The sequence below is a fragment of the Emydura macquarii genome, unplaced genomic scaffold, assembly GCF_026122565.2.
Source record: "Emydura macquarii macquarii isolate MOO-44397 ecotype Brisbane River unplaced genomic scaffold, CSIRO-AGI_Emac_v2 contig_1790, whole genome shotgun sequence".
Classification (NCBI taxonomy): Eukaryota; Metazoa; Chordata; order Testudines; family Chelidae; genus Emydura; species Emydura macquarii.
Genome location: NW_027131927.1, coordinates 24,464,840 through 24,483,487, shown reverse-complemented (window position 1 = coordinate 24,483,487; position 18,648 = coordinate 24,464,840).

The window sequence follows — 18,648 nt, the reverse complement described above, 5'->3', positions numbered from 1 at the left end:
AAGACAAAAATGGTTACAAAAATAAAATATGCTGTCTATTGGCTGAGTTTTAGCAAACTACAGTCTTCATTCAAGGTAGATTTCTTACCAATCCCTCTTCTTTCTAGTCATGGCTGATTTTCTCTCAGTCAGGACCTTCCATAGAAGTTCAAGGTGCTGGTTGTCCTTGTTGTCCTAGGTGAAAGATGCCAAAATGGCTCTGTTTCCCCTTATATATCTCTCAGTGTTCATTGACCCTGCTTCAAGAAGCAGGATGCCATCATACTGTTCTTCCCTTCCTGTGGACTTCCCACCATCCCCCTGTTGATTTGTATTTAAATTGGGCTTCCATTGTTTTGATTCCATAATGCTTACTTTACATTAGACAGGTAGATAGCCGCTTTCCCCTCTTGTTTGGGAGAAAACCTGTTTCTTCCTTGTTTTGTCACAGACTTTAAAGCATAATATCAGTGAGTAGTCTTAATCACCAGTGTGTCATTAGCACCCAAAAAAGACCTTGTCCGATACTTTTCCAATACAGGAATATTGTATGCAATCAGTTGATTCCCTTATTTATTTGAGGTTCAGACCCCCCCAAAATCTTTTAGTCCAGTAGTATTGTAGGGACCTAAGCCATTTCACTCAGAACCTCCTAAACTGACTGGTTAGGGTGCTGATCATGCAAACACTTTGCATGTGTATAGTTTCACTCATGTGAGTAGATAATACTGCTCATGTGAGTAAAGTTATGCAGATGCACAAGTATTTCAAAAATCAGGTTCTACATTTTGACACTCAATCTTCATATGGAATTTAGTCTTTTCTTATATTACATTTTACAGGAAAAATATATCTGAATCTACAGAAGAGTGAAAAAGAATGATTAAAGGATTAGAAAACATTCCTTATAGTGATAGACTCAAGGTGCTCAATCAATTTTGCTTAACAAAGAGAAGCTTAAGAGGTGACTTGATTACAGTCTATAAGTATTTATTCAGGGAACAAATATTTAATAGTGGGCTCTTCAATCTATCAGAGAAAGGCATAACATAATCCAATGACAATAAATTGAAGCTAGGCACATACAGGCTGGAAATAAGGCATACATTTTTAATGGGAAAAGTAATTAATTATTGCAACTTTTTACCAAGGTTCATCATGGATCCTCCATCACTGACAATTTTAAAGTCAATATTGGATGTTTTTCTAAGAGATCTGCTCTAAGAATCATTTTGGGGAAGTTCTATAGCCTGTATTACACTGGAGGTCAGACTTGATGATCACAATGGTCCCTTCTGGCCCTGGAATCTATGAATGTCTAGCAGTTCCCACAGTGCAACTTGACTATTTCATAAAGTGGAGTCAACAGCTGACAAGAGTTTCAGTGTTCATGGCCAATATGTTGGTTATTTCTGTAATGTGTTCTCATCTGATTGCAATGTGTTATAAGGAACAGACAAACTTCGGTTTGAAAGATAATTTGAGCCAGATTGTAACAGTTCTCACTCAGGATTGGTCAGGAAAGATAGCCTAGTGGTCAGGGCTACAAGCCATAACCAGCAGGGGGATGTTGGTAGAGGAGCCCAGGCCCTCCCACTCCACCAGGCTCCAACCCAGAGCCCTTTGGGGTTACCAGTAGTCTGGCAAGCAAAGCTACTTCAAGCTGCCCTCCCTGGGCCATTTCCTAGCTCCTTCCCCAGGCCTGCTCAGTCCAAAGCTTTCCCCTGCTGGGGTAGTCCAAACTAAGAGAATAAACAGGGATTACCAATGCCCAGGGTCCATAGTCAGGGGAGAGGGGAATGCTTCCCTCTCTGTTTCTGGGGGTGAGCCCTCTCTTCCGTCAGAGAGGGCCCTTTGGGGCAGTTGTCTTAGCAATTTCAGCCTTCCCTTTGCACTGCTCCACTCTGCTGGAGCCACACATCTGCTCTCTTCCAGGTGTGTCCCCAAAGGAGCTGTTTCCCTGTGTTTTAATTCCTCCACCAGATGGTGCATTTCCTGCAGGTGGGGCAGTGTACGGCTGGCTGGACCCAAAGTAATTTGTCAATCTCTTGTTGCCCAGTATGGGTTTGTATACCCCATCACAAAGAGTCTAAGGCATGTTTCGTTTAGCTGCCTCTGGAGCCATTTGGTCACATGGACTCCTTTCTGATACATTCTGTCCCTTCTCTCTTTCCTCCAAGATGATGCATCATGTCACTTTAGCCCATGACATCAACACCTATGATGACACACAATCACCAGAATTGGTGAGCTCCCACTCCCTTTTTGATCTATTTTAGCCACTAGTTAAGAGCATTCACTGTCCTGCAGACTCAGACCCAGGCCCCTGAAAAGGATTATCTGAGTGTATGTGTGTAGCTGGATCACAACTAAGGGATGTTTCAAATCACTTCATAATGGGCCACTAAAACAGGCCTTATTCTCTAGCTCAAATTATTTTTCAAACAGAAGTTTGTCTGTTCTTATAACACATTGCAATCAGATGAGAACGCATTACAGAAATAACCAACATCTTGGCCATGAACACTGAAGCTCTTGTCAGCTGTTGACTCCACTTTACAAATTAGCCAAGTTGCATTGTGGGAACTGCCAAACATTCATGGATTCTAAGTCAAGAAGGGACCATTATGATGATCTAGTCTGACCTCCTGTGTAACACAGGCCATAGAACTTCCTCGAGTTAATTCCTGCTTCAAGTCCAATAGCCATGGTTGAACTGATGCGTATCTTTTAGAAAAACATCGTAACACTGAACAGAAAAACATACATAACAGTGGTTCAATGTTGACAGGAACAGATTGAGTCTAGCACCACTGGCAATATTAAGGAAACTTTGCTTATTAAAACAGCGAGAGTCCTGTGGCACCTTAAAGAGTAACACATTTATTTGGGCATATGTTTTCGTGGGTAGAAATCCACTTCGTTGGATTTGTTTATTAAGGAAACTTTAAATTAAAAAAACATACATAACAGTGGTTCAGTGTTGAAAGAAACAGATTGAGTCTAGCACCTGATCAGCATCACTGGCGATATTATTAAGGAAACTTTGCCAACTTGAAATCTAGTTCATTTTTAAAAATATATTGAGTAGTTTCAGATGCAAGTTTTGTCCCTGGGTTCATCTGCCTGTTTTGTGGCTTTATAATTTCATTTTCCTATTTTAAAAACAGGTTGTCTCTCACCTGTTGCTGTGTGACAGCCCCATATGACCAACAGGGCAAACTGACTAAACAAGGCTGCCCTCCTGCAGGCACATTAATTATTTTGGCTTTAGTGGGACAACTCATATGTATACTTCTAGTCTTGTGCTACAGTATTTGCAGGATCAGGGCCTTACAGTGTATACAGAGGAATGAAAGCAACTGACTGTGCACTAAGAACTACTGAATGCACGAGCTGAAAAAAATGGAGGAATCTATATATTTTTCATGATCTTTTTCTATTACAGTCATTCTTGATGTTATTTGTAACAATATTACTAAAATATTCTTGGATAGAAGTGTGATTTTTTTAAGTGGATTGTCCCTTAAGACCAGGGTTAATTTTTAATCATAACTATTATCTGTTGGGTTTTATTCTGCCACCCATCACCATAGAATCTGAGTGCCTTCCATATAAAATCAATAGCAATTGCAAAGTGGACTTCCTGGAATCTCTGGCACTTTTCAGGGGCAAAACTCTGCTTGGGACAGATTTTGGGGGTGGGGCTGGGAGAGTTGGTAGGGTTTGGGAATAAAAAGGGTGTTTTAATTGTGAGCATCACGTATGGTTGTAACAAGGAAGGTTCTATCTTCGAGTGATTGCTCATATGCATTCCAATGTAGGTGTGTGCGCGCCCCGTGCACAGATTCCCGGAACTTTTTCCCTAGCAAGCCCCGCATGGCCAGCTCAGGCGCCCCCTGGAGTGCCGCGCTCATATCGCGGTATAAAGGGCACTGCTGGCACCGCGGGTCCCCAGTTCCTTCTTTCCGCCTGTGACGGTTGCTGGAACTATCGCCTCTTGCTGCGTGCAAGTAGCTCATTCCCTAGTTGTTTGACTGTTTTTCAAAGTTGTTGTTTATAGTGTTTATAGAGTTAGTTAGTTTATAGTTTAGTGTTAAGTCTGAACCCCGGACGGGGTTCCTCCTTCTGGAGTCATGCCGGGCTCCACTGGCTTTAAGAACTGTGTCTTGTGCACCAAAGCCTTTCCGATCAGTGACCCGCATGACCGTTGTCTCCGGTGCCTTGGGGAAGAACACCGTCGAGACAAGTGCAGAATCTGCAAGTCCTTTAAGCCTCGCACCCAAAAGGAGAGGGACGCGAGGCTAAAGGCAATACTTATGGAGTCGGCGCTCCGTCCAGCCTCTGAACCATCCCGGTCTCCGTCGGCACCGAGTGTGTCGTCGGTGCGGAGCGCCCCCCCACCGGCACCGCTTTCGGCACCGCAGAAGGCCTCCAAGGGTCCCAAGAAGTCGGCACAGCCCTCGGCCGCACCGGAGATCTCCCCCCGGCCCTCGCAGGGCGGCGGGAGCACGGAGACGCCCCAGTCACGGGCCGTAGAGGTTACTCCGGCACCGGGGTCTCCGCGCGGGTTGCCTCCCCCGACTCCTGGGGGTGGGGGAGTGCACCCGCAAGGGCCGTCGACGCCGGAGGCATTTACCGCGGCACGGGCCCTTATGGCCATGCCTATGCCTCCGTCCCCCCCTCGGCCGAGGGACAAGGGACCTGCGTCTCGAGGCAAACCCGCGCTGGGTGGTCTCGGTGGTTGGAGACGTTCCCAATCCAAGTCTCCTTCCAGATGGTCACGGAGGGTGGAGAGCGTCGGCTCCCCTCCGAGCTCCGACTCTAGGTCGTCGAGCGACTCGGCACCGCGGCACCGTGGGCGGTCCCGAGTCCGTCGCCGGAGCCGTGTGTCCAGCTCCAATGCCAGCAGGGACCGAGACTCGGGCTCGCACTCTTCGGCACGGAGCCCGTCTCGGCACCGCTCCCGGTCACCGTCGGTCTCGAAAGGCCCAGAGACACCGATGGCTCCGGCACCGATGGCTCCGGCACCGATGGGGGCCGCACCGATGGGGGCCGCACCGATGATGGGCCCGGCACCGGTTGGCCCGACACCGACATCGGGGCGACGGGACTCTCCTCTACGTCGCCGTCATCGGTACCGCTCTCGGTCCCGGGGAGGGAAGCGGTACCGCAAGTCCTCTCACCGCAGAGGCCGGTCGGCTACGTCGTCGTCATCATCCTCGACTTCCTCGTATCGCCGGCACCGCCGACGTCGGCACCGGTCCGCGTCGTCCTCGCCCGACCGCTCCACGCGTCGGCGACATAGACGACGCACGGCGGGCTCGGGGGACAGGAAGGCTGTGCAGCTGCAGCAGCCTTCCCTGCAGGCCCCAGGATGGACCCAAGGGCCTTGGCAGTGGCCGTACTGGGGGCCTTGGAATGCCACTATGCCCCAGGGCTCAGTGTCGCTGCAGTCGGCGGTGGCTCCCCCCGTACCTCCCGCACCTAAGGTTCAGGAGCAAGGGTCGGAGGATTCGGACCCAGGGGAGGGACCCTCCACTGCGCCCCTACCCTTCTCTTCCTCCTCATCGCCTGATGAGGCAGCAGCCAGGGATCGTAAGGGGTCCCTGTTTGACTTTAGGGCTCATCAAGACCTCCTAAAGAGGGCGGCTGAAAACTTAGGCATGGAGTTTAAGCTCATGTCCGAGGAGGAGGACCCCCTTTTTGGGCCCTCGAGCTCTCTGGGACCCTCACGGGCCACCTTGCCAGTACATGACAATGTCATGAAGATAGCCAGGAAACTCTGGCAGACCCCGTCCTCTCTGCCCTCTACGTCCAAGGGGGTGGAACGCAAGTATTATGTCCCCAAGGAACCATTTGAGTTCCTCTACAACCACCCGGCACCTTGCTCCCTGGTGGTCGATGCGGCCAACCAGAGGGACCGCCAGGGGAACCAGGGTAACACGCCCAAGGACAAGGAGGGTCGCAAGATGGACTTATTTGGGAGGAAGGTTTACTCTACTGCGGCGCTGCAGTTTAGAGTAGCGAACCATCAGGCCCTGTTTGGGAAATATAATAAAAACTTGTGGGCCTCTATGCAGAGGTTTGCCTCCCAGCTGCCCCCGGACCAGGAGGCAGACTTTTCCACTATCCTCCAGGAAGGGGCTGCTGTGGCCACCGCTGCGCTGCAGTCGGCTAGTGACGCGGCGGACACAGCCAGCAGGGCTATGGCCTCGGCGATAGTGATGCGCCGCTGTTCATGGCTTCAGGCTTCTGGCCTCACCCAGGAGGTACAGCAGGCCATTCAGGACTTACCGTTTGATGGCCTGGGTCTGTTCTCGGAGAAGACAGACGACAAACTCCACGCACTCAAGGACTCTCGGGCCACCCTGAAGTCACTTGGGTTGTATACCCCTCAGGCCTCCAAACAGCAGTCCAGACCTCAAGCCCAGAGGCAACCACCACCCCCGCCCAGGCCGGCTCCTCGCCCCGCCCAGCAGAGGAGGGGTCGTGAGCGCTACCGCGGTCCCAGCAGAGGAGGCCGCCAAGGGTCCTCTGCAGGGGGCCAGCAGGGGCCTTCGAAAGGGGGTAATCCGAATAAACGTTTTTGACCCAGAACCGGAGGGTGGTACTCTTCCTTCTCTCTGGGATCTTGGCCGGCCGTTCGCAGATAGGCTTCGCCCTTTCCTTGCGGATTGGGAAGCCATTACTACGGACCGGTGGGTCCTGGAGGTGATTGCTAAGGGGTACTCCCTCCAGCTCACAGCTTTTCCCCCCTACAACCCTCCGCGGCTGTCCCCCATTGGGGATCCGGCCTCGGTTCAACTCCTTGTGCGGGAGATTGGGTCGCTCCTCACGTTGGGGGCAGTGGAGGAAGTCCCACTGGCCGAAGAGGGCAGGGGCTTTTACTCTAAATATTTCTTAATCCCCAAGGCGAAGGGAGGCCTTAGGCCCATTCTGGACCTCCGTGGCCTAAATAGGTATATTACGCGGGTTAAGTTTCGTATGGTCTCCCTCGCCACAATCATTCCGGTCCTTGACCCAGGGGATTGGTATGCCGCCCTTGACCTAAAGGATGCATACTTTCACATCTCAATATTACCGGCCCATAGGCGGTTCTTGAGGTTTGTGGTAGCGGGACGCCATTATCAGTTTCGGTCCCTACCCTTTGGGCTCTCCTCAGCACCTAGGGTCTTTACTAAGTGTATGGCTGTGGTGGTAGCCCACCTGCGCCGTAAAGGTGTTCAAATCTTCCCCTACCTGGATGACTGGTTAATCAGGGGAAGGTCGAGTTCCCATGTGAGACATAGTCTGTTCCTCACACGCGAATTGTGTGCTAGACTGGGGCTGCTTATCAATGAGCAAAAGTCCACACTCACTCCGGTACAATGTATTGAGTTTATTGGAGCCAGGCTAGATGCGGTACAAGCCAGGGCCTTCCTCCCTCAAGCAAGATTTGAGGCGATGGCAGCCATCATATCTGATCTCCACTTGTCCCCCATGACGACAGCCAGGCACTGCCTGCAGCTGTTGGGACATATGGCGGCTTCTACATATGTGGTGAGACTGGCACGATTGAGGCTTAGACCTCTCCAGGCGTGGCTGGCTTCGGTGTATGTACCACACCGGCATTCTCTAACTAGAATGGTCCTGGTTCCCCCACAGGTGCTGTCATCCCTCGATTGGTGGAGGGACCCGAGGGAAGTGATGATGGGCGTCCCCTTCAGAGAGTTCATCCCATCTGTGACGCTCATCACAGACGCATCCGATCGGGGATGGGGAGCCCACATTTCTCACGATCAGGGCACCCAAGGGCTTTGGTCACTGGAGGAGAGAGCTCTGCACATCAACGTGCGCGAGCTCAGAGCGGTCCGATTGGCCTGCAAGGCCTTCCTCCACTTCCTCAGGGGCAGAGTGGTCCGAGTCCTTACGGACAATACGGCAGCCATGTTCTACATGAACAGGCAAGGGGGGCACGTTCCTCGGCACTCTGCCAGGAAGCCATTCACCTCTGGGACTTCGCGGTGAGGCACGGGTTTCATTTATCTGCCTCTCACCTCCCGGGGGTACGGAACAGCGAGGCAGACCGCCTCAGCAGATTTTTTTCTCCCCGCCACGAATGGTCCTTACACCAGGACATAGTGGCTTGCCTCTTCCAATGGTGGGGTACTCCCCATCTGGACCTGTTTGCTACAGCGGAGAACAGGAAATGCCCGAGGTTTTGCTCGCTCAGGGGTCGCGAGCCGGGCTCTCTGTCCGATGCCTTTTTGATTCCCTGGACAGGGGATTTAATGTATGCTTTTCCCCCTGTCCCGCTCCTGCCACAAGTCCTCCTCAAAATCAAGAGGGACAGGGCGGACATTATCCTGATTGCCCCAGCGTGGCCGAGGCAGCATTGGTACAGCATGCTGCTCGACCTCTCCATCACCGAACCGATTCCGCTACCCAGACGGTGCGACCTGATCTCCCAGGACCATGGGAGATTGTTGCACCCCGACCTGGACTCCCTCCACCTCACCGCCTGGAGACTTTGTGGCTGACAGAGGGAGAGAGAGCCTGTTCCATGCAGGTTCAACAGGTCCTCCTGGGCAGCAGGAAGCCGTCCACGCAAGTAACATATAAAGCTAAGTGGCGGAGGTTTTCGGGGTGGGCAGAAGCGAGAGGGTTACACCCTAACATCTCACCTATACAGGCCATCTTGGAGTACTTACTGCAGCTTAAACTGCAGGGCCTGGCTTTGGCCTCCCTCAAGGTCCACCTAGCAGCCATCTCGGCCTTCCACCAACCCATGGAGGGCCGCTCCCTGTTTTCTCACCCTATGTCGGTGAGGTTCCTTAAGGGGGTGGAGAGGACTTTCCCTCAGGTGCGGGACCCGGTGCCACCCTGGGACCTCAACTTGGTCCTTAACGGGCTGATGGGTCATCCATTCGAGCCCTTGGCTACATGCTCCCTTCTACTTTTGTCATGGAAGGTGGCCTTCCTAGTGGCTATCACCTCGGCCAGAAGGGTCTCCGAACTGAGGGCGTTAACCTCGGAGCCCCCCTACACGGTTTTTTATAAGGATAAGGTCCAGCTGAGGCCTCACCCGGCTTTTATGCCTAAGGTGGTGTCTCAGTTCCACTGTAACCAGGACATTTTCCTTCCTGTGTTCTTTCCAAAACCCCACGGGTCGGAGGAGGAAAGGAGGGGGCATTCGCTGGATGTCAGGCGAGCCTTGGCCTTCTATCTCGAGAGGACCAAGCCTTTCCGGAAGTCGACACAGCTCTTCGTGGCTGTGGCGGATAGGATGAAGGGCTTGCCTGTCTCCACCCAGCGCATCTCCAAGTGGATTACTGCCTGCATTAAAGCATGCTATGAGCAGGCAGGAGTACCCCTCCCAGGGCCGGTGAGAGCACACTCCACTAGGGCTCAGGCCTCTTCCGCAGCCTTTCTAGAAAGGGTTCCCCTGCAGGACATCTGCAGGGCAGCGACCTGGTCGTCAGTCCATACGTTCACGTCGCATTACGCCATCGTGGAACAAGCAAGGGAAGACGCAGGGTTCGGCAGGGCCGTGCTGTCTAGAGCAGGTCACCGATAACTCCTACCCTCCTCCAAGGTATGGCTACTCAATCACCTACATTGGAATGCATATGAGCAATCACTCGAAGATAGAAAACAAGGTTACTTACCAGTAACTGTTGTTCTTCGAGATGTGTTGCTCATATCCATTCCAAACCCACCCCCCGTCCCCGCTATCGGAGTTGGCAGAAAGAAGGGACTGGGGACCCGCGGTGCCAGCAGTGCCCTTTATACCGCGATATGAGCGCGGCACTCCAGGGGGCGCCTGAGCTGGCCATGCGGGGCTTGCTAGGGAAAAAGTTCCGGGAATCTGTGCACGGGGCGCGCACACACCTACATTGGAATGCACATGAGCAACACATCTCGAAGAACAACAGTTACTGGTAAGTAACCTTGTTTTTTGCCGCATTTCCTAAAGATGGTCAGCTGCTGGATTTGCCTGGTTTCCCTCTGGAGGATTGTTCCGTAGCTAGATCCTCTTGAAGGAGGGTACTTTATCCGCAGCTCTCACATGCTTTGTCCTGGGCTTTGTGATCTGCATTGTCCCAGAGGAGCGCTGATATCACAGTGCTTCATAGATGAAAATTCAGTCTTTGATATAGCTGGAGCTTAATCTATTAATTGCTTTGGAAGAAATTAGAACCAAGGCCTTAAACTGGCATTGAAAACTTACAGGGAACCAGTGGTGGGACTTATGCATGGGCTTGATGTGCTTGCAGCAGCTTGAGCCATGGAGAAATTGGACAGTCACTTTCTGTATCAACTGAAGCACGTGCATCATTTTCACATTCAGCTCAGACACAATGAGTTACAAGGCACGCCTATGCTGCAATCCGGGTGTGTGATGGCAGCATGTGTAGACATTCTTAAACTTAGTTTTTTCTAGCTAGCACAAGTACCAATAGCAGCAAAGCTGTGGCAGCATGGACCTCAGTAAAGGCTAGCTGCCCGAATAAATAGGTTTTGTATAGCCCGCACTGAATCCCTTCCTGGTGCAGCTACCCTGCTACTGGTACTCACATTAGCAAGATTACAGCTAGCTCAGGTATGTCTACACCTGCTACAGTCACACTTCCAACTGCAATGTAAGCATAACCACAGTGATGCATCCTGGAGATGATAAATGAATGCAGTGCTGTGGGAAGGTCCTAATTTGGGAGAAAGGGACAGAGTTTCCTAGCAAGCTGGAGGTGAAAAAACTCAAAGCATTTTTGGGAACCGAGGCTACAGGACCAGCCAAGTTCACGAGGAGTCAAACAGAACCCATAGGCTTTGCACCACTCTGTGAATGGGGATTGTGAGCCTTTGGCAGAAGCTGGAGACCACCTCTTGGCCAGCTATTTCAAAAACACTCTTCTGTAAACAATCAGCTTTCTTCTTTCAAACCCTTAGGATTTATGTAAGCAAGCTAATGGAGATTACATCATAAACTGATATTGTTCCCTCTCCTTTATATTAGAACAGATCTTTAATAACTAACTGTATTTAACAAAATAATGGGCTAATAGGACACATAACTAGGTTATTGTTCTTTCTTTTTCACTATATTCCACACACACAAAAACTCATTTTAGGGAATAAATATCACCACTGATATATGAGTGGAGCCAAATAACCGATGTTATGTGGTAAGGTTATTGCCTTTACTACCCCAAGAGTGTGGGATGTACCCTGCCAGAGGGGAAAAAAGTAGGGACAAATCTCTCAACTGTTCTTCAGAACCTCAGCTTTCAGTTGTTCTAAGAAGTTATTCTCTGGTTATTCTGCTTGTGGAAAAAGCATTAAAAATATGGCCTGGGTATAAGTGATGTGGTGATGTCTGCTGAATTTGCAGAGATTTTAAAGCACAAACTCTAAGGTGTGAACTGCCCCATCCATTTCAATGCCAGTAATTCAGATGCCAGTGATAATACTTTAAATGTCAATATTGTAAACGTTTGTGAAGCTTGTCAAAGTATGTAAGACAGCAAAGGAAGAGACCTGAGGAAGAGCTCTGTGAAGCTTGAAACAGAAGTTGGTCCACTAAAAGATATTACCTCACTCCCTTTGTCTCTCTCAGGAAAGGAAGTGTTGCATTATGAAGAGCTATACCAGCATTTCCCACGTGGGGTGCACCCTCTCCAGATACTCAAAGGCCCAATTGGAGATTAAATGTTTAGATAGGTGGTCTTTATTAGTACATGGCAGTATTCGGAGGTGGAGAGCAGAACAGAGAGTTATTTTCCTTCGTGAAAGTGGGGCTTGGTTTTCAAAAGTTAGGGAAATGCTACTCTAGAGATTAACTTTCCAAACTACTTTGAAAGGGCATAAAGAGCTTAGTAATCAGCTAAACTTTCTGTAACTCTACAATGCCTCAAGTGTAAATATGTGTGACCCTCTGAATCATAAATATTATAACCAAGAAGTTTATAATAGGAAACCCTGATGGTTGCCGCATTCCCTTGCCATGTGTTGAAGAGGATAAGATGATTGCAGCGCCTTCAGTGTCTTGAAAAGCCACCTATGCACTAAACCAGTGCTGCAAAACTTGAATCTTAAGGTTACTTTACTTAACTTCTGTTATTATCCAAGTCAATTGATAAATACCTAGATTCTGCGCTGCTGCATGAATAGGTTCAGTAGGTTTGTTGGCTGAGTTGTAGTTTCATATTGTTTCACTAGATGGCATACACATAGGAAGGTATGCATCCACAGTAATCACTGTAATATTGCATCAGCTTTTGCAACACTGACGCACTGAGACATGCAATTAATAGTCATTCTCTTTCACACACACACAGCATATCAATGTTAACATTGTTTCATCTTTTTGTACTCTTATTTTTATAACAACTGTAAGGGGGGAGCTGTCTGACTTCAAATAAGGGGTCACTGGTCTGAAAAAACACTGATCTAGGAACACTGATCTAGTGTGACCTAGGCAGTTACATTAATGTAACAAGGGCAGTCACATTAAGCTTGGACGCTGGGTGAAAATGTCTCACAGGGAAAATTGGCTAGCAGACTTCAGGATACAAGTTGATCTCTTGCAGAGAGGTGTGAAGGAAACATTCTTCATGCAGCAGCATTACAAAATTGACTAGACACAGTCTAGGGTGTTTGGCTTCCTCTAAAGGAAGAAATATAAGCCACTGTCAGAGATGAGATACCAGAATGGGTGGAGCAGTTGTTTGTTTTACAGTAGGTCTTCACCACAAGCAATACAGCAGCACAGCTGCGGTGCTGCAGCTTCACAACTGTTCAACTTGCTACAGTGAGGGAAGGGTTTTTTCCCCTCACTGTAGTTAATCCACCCCCTCGAGAGGTGGTAGCTAAGTTAACAGAAGAATACCACTATCTACAGTGGGACTTAGGTCAGCTTGACAATGTCTCTCAGGGTGTTAATTTTCCATACCCCAAGAAATGTAGCTACGTCAACCTAAATTTCAGCTGTAGACTGGACCTCAGTGTGGTCACTCCTATGTTCCTGTAAAGCTGTAGCTGAAAGTGTAGATGTCAGCAGATATTGGGGCTATTTGACCCAAAGGATATCAGAACTCCTGGCTTTCATAATAATTTTCAGTTAGCAAATATTAAGTGGGTATGAGGTGATAGGGGAGCTAAGTGGTGTTGGTCTCATAATTAGTATGGTAATTAGCTGATGTGTACTAAGGTGGAAGGAGACCTGCTGCTGTTTGGGACTATTTATGTTTTGTACCTCCTATGCTTGTGTTCTTAAAAGCATGTCGTAGATGCCCAAAACTTTGGATAAGCATCTATTAATGTAGAGTTTCTTTTAGAAAAATAAATCAATAAATAAAATAGATGAGCTGACTATAGTAAGTAGCAGAGGGATAATTCTCACATTTTAGTTACACTTTATTACAGTGTTGAATTATACTGTAGTTATAATTGCCCAGTGGTTATGCTCTTTTGGTAACTAATTGCCCCAAATGCATATTAAGGGAAGTTAACAACATGACTGAATTACTAAATACAAATATATTATAATCCAGGCACATTATCTACATTGGCATTATGCTGTAGTTATGCTCAGTCACATGCAAACATGGTTATGGGCTTACTCATACTCCTTCATGTCAATAGAAAACTCACATTGATTTCAATAGAGCAGGATTAAGCTCTATATAATTTAGTGATAATTACAGGTATTAAAAACCACATGCCCACACTCTAATGGCAGTGATACCACAATGTAATTTCAGAAGCTGTATTATAAATTGTAACCAACACTTTTTCTCTGCTATTTCCTTCCTTCTTTAGGTGTCTAATAATAAATTCTGACTCATGTTGCTGTTGTTTCATAATCACATTGAGCTTGATCCTGCATTCTTTACTCACATCCAGTTTATTGACATCTCCACTTAATATTCATAGCTGTGTGTGATGGTCATAGCACAGCATCCATAAAAAAAATCTGAGATTCTCCTGAAGAAACATTACACCAATGGTCAGAACTATGAACTGCTTAGCAAGAGACTATGGTTTAATTACTGGCTTTGCAGTTGCTCTCTTAGGCTGAAATTCACTCTTATGTAGAGGACCTGCAAAAGGCCTTTTCATCACTGAAATGAAATCCTTTTAAGTACTCAAAATAGGGCTCTAGTGGGAGTGTGACGTGATCTACATGTGGTGTGCTGGTGCTCTGTGCAGGGGTGAATTTCACCCTCTCCTCTCAAGCCAGAAGAGCTGTACGTTTCAGAAAAAAGGATTTAGGAGCCAGGGGCAAATTGACAGCAATCCAAGGGGAACAACAAAGCCTAAGCAGCACTTTGAAAACAAATACAGCAGGAAAAAAAATAAGTCTGCTTTGTAGCTAGCTGGGGTATTATAATAATGTTAGTTGTACACAGGAAAGGCACTGGCAGGGTCCTAATTTACCTCCTTAGCATCACAGTGGCTGATAGAGAGGTCTGTTAACAGTACATCTACCTGGTTTCAAGAGCTTTATGAAAAGGATTTGGCTATTAGGGATGGAGACATATGATACAGAAGAACAGCCATATTGGGTCAGACCAGCTGTCCCTCTATCCCAGAATCCTGTCTTCCAACAGTAGCCAATGCCAGGTGCTTCAGAGGGAATGAACAGAACAAGGCAATTATCTAGTGATCCATCTCCTGTGGTCCAGTCCCAACATCTGGCAGTCAGATGCATTGCCATCTTGGCTAATAGCCATTGCTGGACCAAAAGGAAGAAGCCAGTTAAGGGGAACATGCTATTTACCCAAATTTCCCTGTCACTTTTAACGGGTAATGAAGCTGTGTTTCACTTCCTTTCCCAAGAGGATTTATGATTGCTGCATTTGGATGATGATGGGTGAGTACTGTATAAACACACAGTAAGAAATAGTCACTGTCCTGTAGAACTTCCAGACTAAATACAAAAGACAGACAGTGGGGAAAAGAAGTGAAACAAACAGCGTGGAAGTGAAATAATTATATATATAATTAGATTTATATATAATTAGTAGTTAATATTAAATGAAACATCTGAATATTACTTTTTTGTTTTGTACACTGTAGATAGCCTCAATACTGCACCAGGATATGCCATATAGAATCCCACTGAAGCAGATGTTGATGCAGAATTGGGGACCTGAAGACCAGATCTTCGAAGGCATTTAGCCACTGTAAAACATTTGGCCTGCTCCTGGGCACCTCCTCATGGCAGTCTTACAAATGGCCCCTTGCCTCAGTTTCCTTCTTGGGTAACCAAAAGGACTCCACTTCAGGCTCTGACTTAAATAATACTCCTCCTGGGGGCCAGTTTATTACAAGAACTTTGTGCAGATAGTCTATAACTGAAGTCCCAAAACATAGTTCATATCACCCCAGTGCACATAGTCCTTATTCTTGTACCCCAGTATCTTCCATCACAACTGGGCCCTTATCCAGCCTCTTCTCTCCCTCTGTCAGGAGTGCCACTCCCAACCATCTTTCTGGGATGTAACCCTGCTCATCCCAGCAGGAATCCCACAGCCCTCGCTGCTGGGAGCAGGCCTCACTTCCACAGCCCTCTCCCTGTTCCTTGGAGTCTAACTCTCCTCTGAAATGGCTTTGAAATCTACACATCTGTGGTTTTCATTGACTTGAGAGACTTGAGTAGCAACATGTAACTGTTCATACAGCTTTTGCTGCAGCTCAATAAACTTTATCAGCATGACAGGCTATTGCCAAGGGTTATAACAATTAAATGCACTAGAATAGTCTAGCTAGGAGACATTTCACAGGAATAATGGATCATTTAGCACAATAGTTCTCTTCTAATTCAATGTCAGGTTGCCACAGAGTGAGGCTATTGCGTTAACTTCTCTCAGGGTTATTCTCAGTTTTTCTTTTTCACTTTTTAAATTCCTTACATGTTTAAGAGCTGCTCTGTAACAGGAAGAGCTAAATGGTTGCCATGAAATGTAGCTTCCTCTAATGTGAAAAGCAGCAATCATTTTGTCCCAGAAACATTTGACTACATAACATTATTATTATTATTATTATTTTTTTTTTACGGAACAAAGAGGAGAAATAATTTCTGCATATGAAACTGCCGGAGGAGTTTCAGGAGAGAAGAATGCAATTACCCACTTTGAATTTGGCCAGGATTGACACCCCTCTGGTCACAAGAATGCCAGGTGCTGCAGCCTTCAGGAAATAGTGAGTCGGTCACACCCTTCCGTCTGAGTCAACTGAAAGGAAAATTTTCCCATCAACTCCTGCTCAACCTGTTTTGACAGCAGCACAGCTCAGTACATTTAACAACTTGTATAATGCAACAGAGTCATTCAGGAGCTTGAAGCGGCTCTGACTCTAGTGCTGGTTCACTCTGTGCTTACAGATAATTATAGCAATGTCACTTTGACAAAGAGTCTGCTGCGTGGAGCAAATTCTCTAGGTATGTCCAGGAGAACAAGTATGGAGGTGGGTGGCATGAAAAGGTGGCCTTGTGTGTCCCGAGTACATCTGCTTCTCTAGTATAAGTCGGAGCAACCTGAAGGCACCTAGGGATCAGCAAGATCCAGGGACACCCTAGCCATAACCCCTTTCCCTGGCCATGCCTCCTGCCCGAGCAGCTGGGAGGAGACACGTATGAGAACTGCTGGGAAATTCGTAAGATGAAAGTATTAGAGAGAAAACATATTAAAAACAATAAAATAATCTATCCGCATGCTAATGTTTACCAGAGATCACCCCCTTACTAGTGGTTTAGAAAAATAAGAACAGACCCACAATTTCATCCAAAAGTGTAAAAGCAAATTGAACTTGCATTCTTCTCTGTTATGAAATCCAGATTTGCTATATTTCTGATTTCTTTGTTTTAGTTTGTTAGAAACCCAACATCAGTAACTTAAAACCTCCTTAGCAGTATCTCTGAGGGGTTCTTTAGCTCTGTCCAATGGGAGCTGGTGACATCTGATAGTGAGTAAGCAAAGCAAAGGTCCCTCACAGACTGACTGAAAACAGTAAAAGTAATGTCTACTTTGAGGGGCCTCATCGGGCTCTGAGATACATACAGGAGCTGCAGCAGTTTGTCTTTTAGACTCCCCCTTCCCTGAATGCAAAGACACAAAATCCGTCCCCCCCCCCCCCCCCTTCAGTGCACAGAGCGCATCAGCACCTGTTAGCGACAGCATGTAGGACTATACTGAGTTCCCCTCAGCTGCCTGTCATGTTAGCTGGCTGAAGTGAGCTAAGAAGGGTCCTAACAGTATAAAGGATCCTCCTCTGAGACACTCTAATTTCAGCACAGAACTAATACAACACTTTGGCAGCTGAGCTTTTGAGCAAACAGTAATGTTTCATTTACGGTTCAGAGTGTGAAGTAGATTGGAGCTTCTTAGGGCAGGGGCCAGGTCTTCATGTATGCCTGCACAATGCTATGTACACTGACAGTGCTTAAAAACCTGTACTGTAAAGCCCAAAGTGATTGTGGCGATGCTGGGTGCTGTGTAAACACAAAGTGAGAGACAGTATTACGTCTCAAGTTTGAGAAAAATCCTTTCAAGCTAGTTCTGAGTTATGGAAGAGCATAAGAACATATGGTCCATTTAGTCCAATATCCTGTCTCCTACAGTGGCCAGTACCAGAACTTCAGGGGGAGTGTAGAAAGCTGGGCAATTCTCAGACATCCATCCTTGGGTTCCCTTCCTAGCTTCAGGAAGTCAGATGTTTATAGTTGCCCTGAGCATGGGGTTAAATCCCTGACCATCTTGGCTAATAGTAATTGATGGACCTATCCTCCATGAACTTATCTAGTTCTTTTTTTAAACCCATTTATACTTTGGCCATCATAACATCCTATGACAATGAGTTCCATGGATTAATTGTGCACTGAGTGAAAAAGTATTTCCTCTTGTTTGTATTAAATGTCCTGCCACAGGGTGACCTGTGTTCTTTATATTGTGGGAAAGGGTAAATAACACTCCCATGTTCACTTTTTCCTCAATATTCATGAGTTAGACTTTATCATAGCCCCCCTTTTCTAAAAGGAAGAGCTCTAATCTTTTTAGACTCTCCTCATATGGAATCACTAATCTTGATCATCTCTGTTGCCCTTCTCTGAACCTTTTTCCAGTTCCTTTATATCCTTTTTGAGATGAGGCAACCAGCACTGTTCAAGAAGGCACTCCATGGATTTATACTGTGGCATTATGCTATTTTCTGTCTTATTTTCAATCCCTTTGCTAATAGTTCCTAGCAAAGGTGCAAGGTAGTGTACTCACCCCCTGTAGTGACCCTGGCACTATGCTGCAGGTGGTTTTACCTCTGTTGCCCTCCTTTGATCACTTCCTCAGCCCTGTGACGGCCTGCCTCTCTCTGGGTCTTCTGGGGCTCAGCCCTCCAGTCAGGTCACCTCTTAAAGTCAACACCCTTCCAGGGTAACAAAAGGCCCAACTGAAAGTGCAAACAAACAGCCAAATAATAATTCTTCTGCCCCTCTTGAGCTACAATGAAGTTCTTTGCTTCTTGGCCCCTATTCCTAGGTTCTGCACAGTTTGCCTATGCTACTTCCTCCGAGCAGGTTTTCCTTCACTGTCTCCCCTCCCTGTGGAGTCTGACAGCTTCTCTCAGGGATCTTCAGTGAGGAATCCAGGTGAAATTGAGGCTGAAGATTCTTTATATTCTGAGGGCAGACAA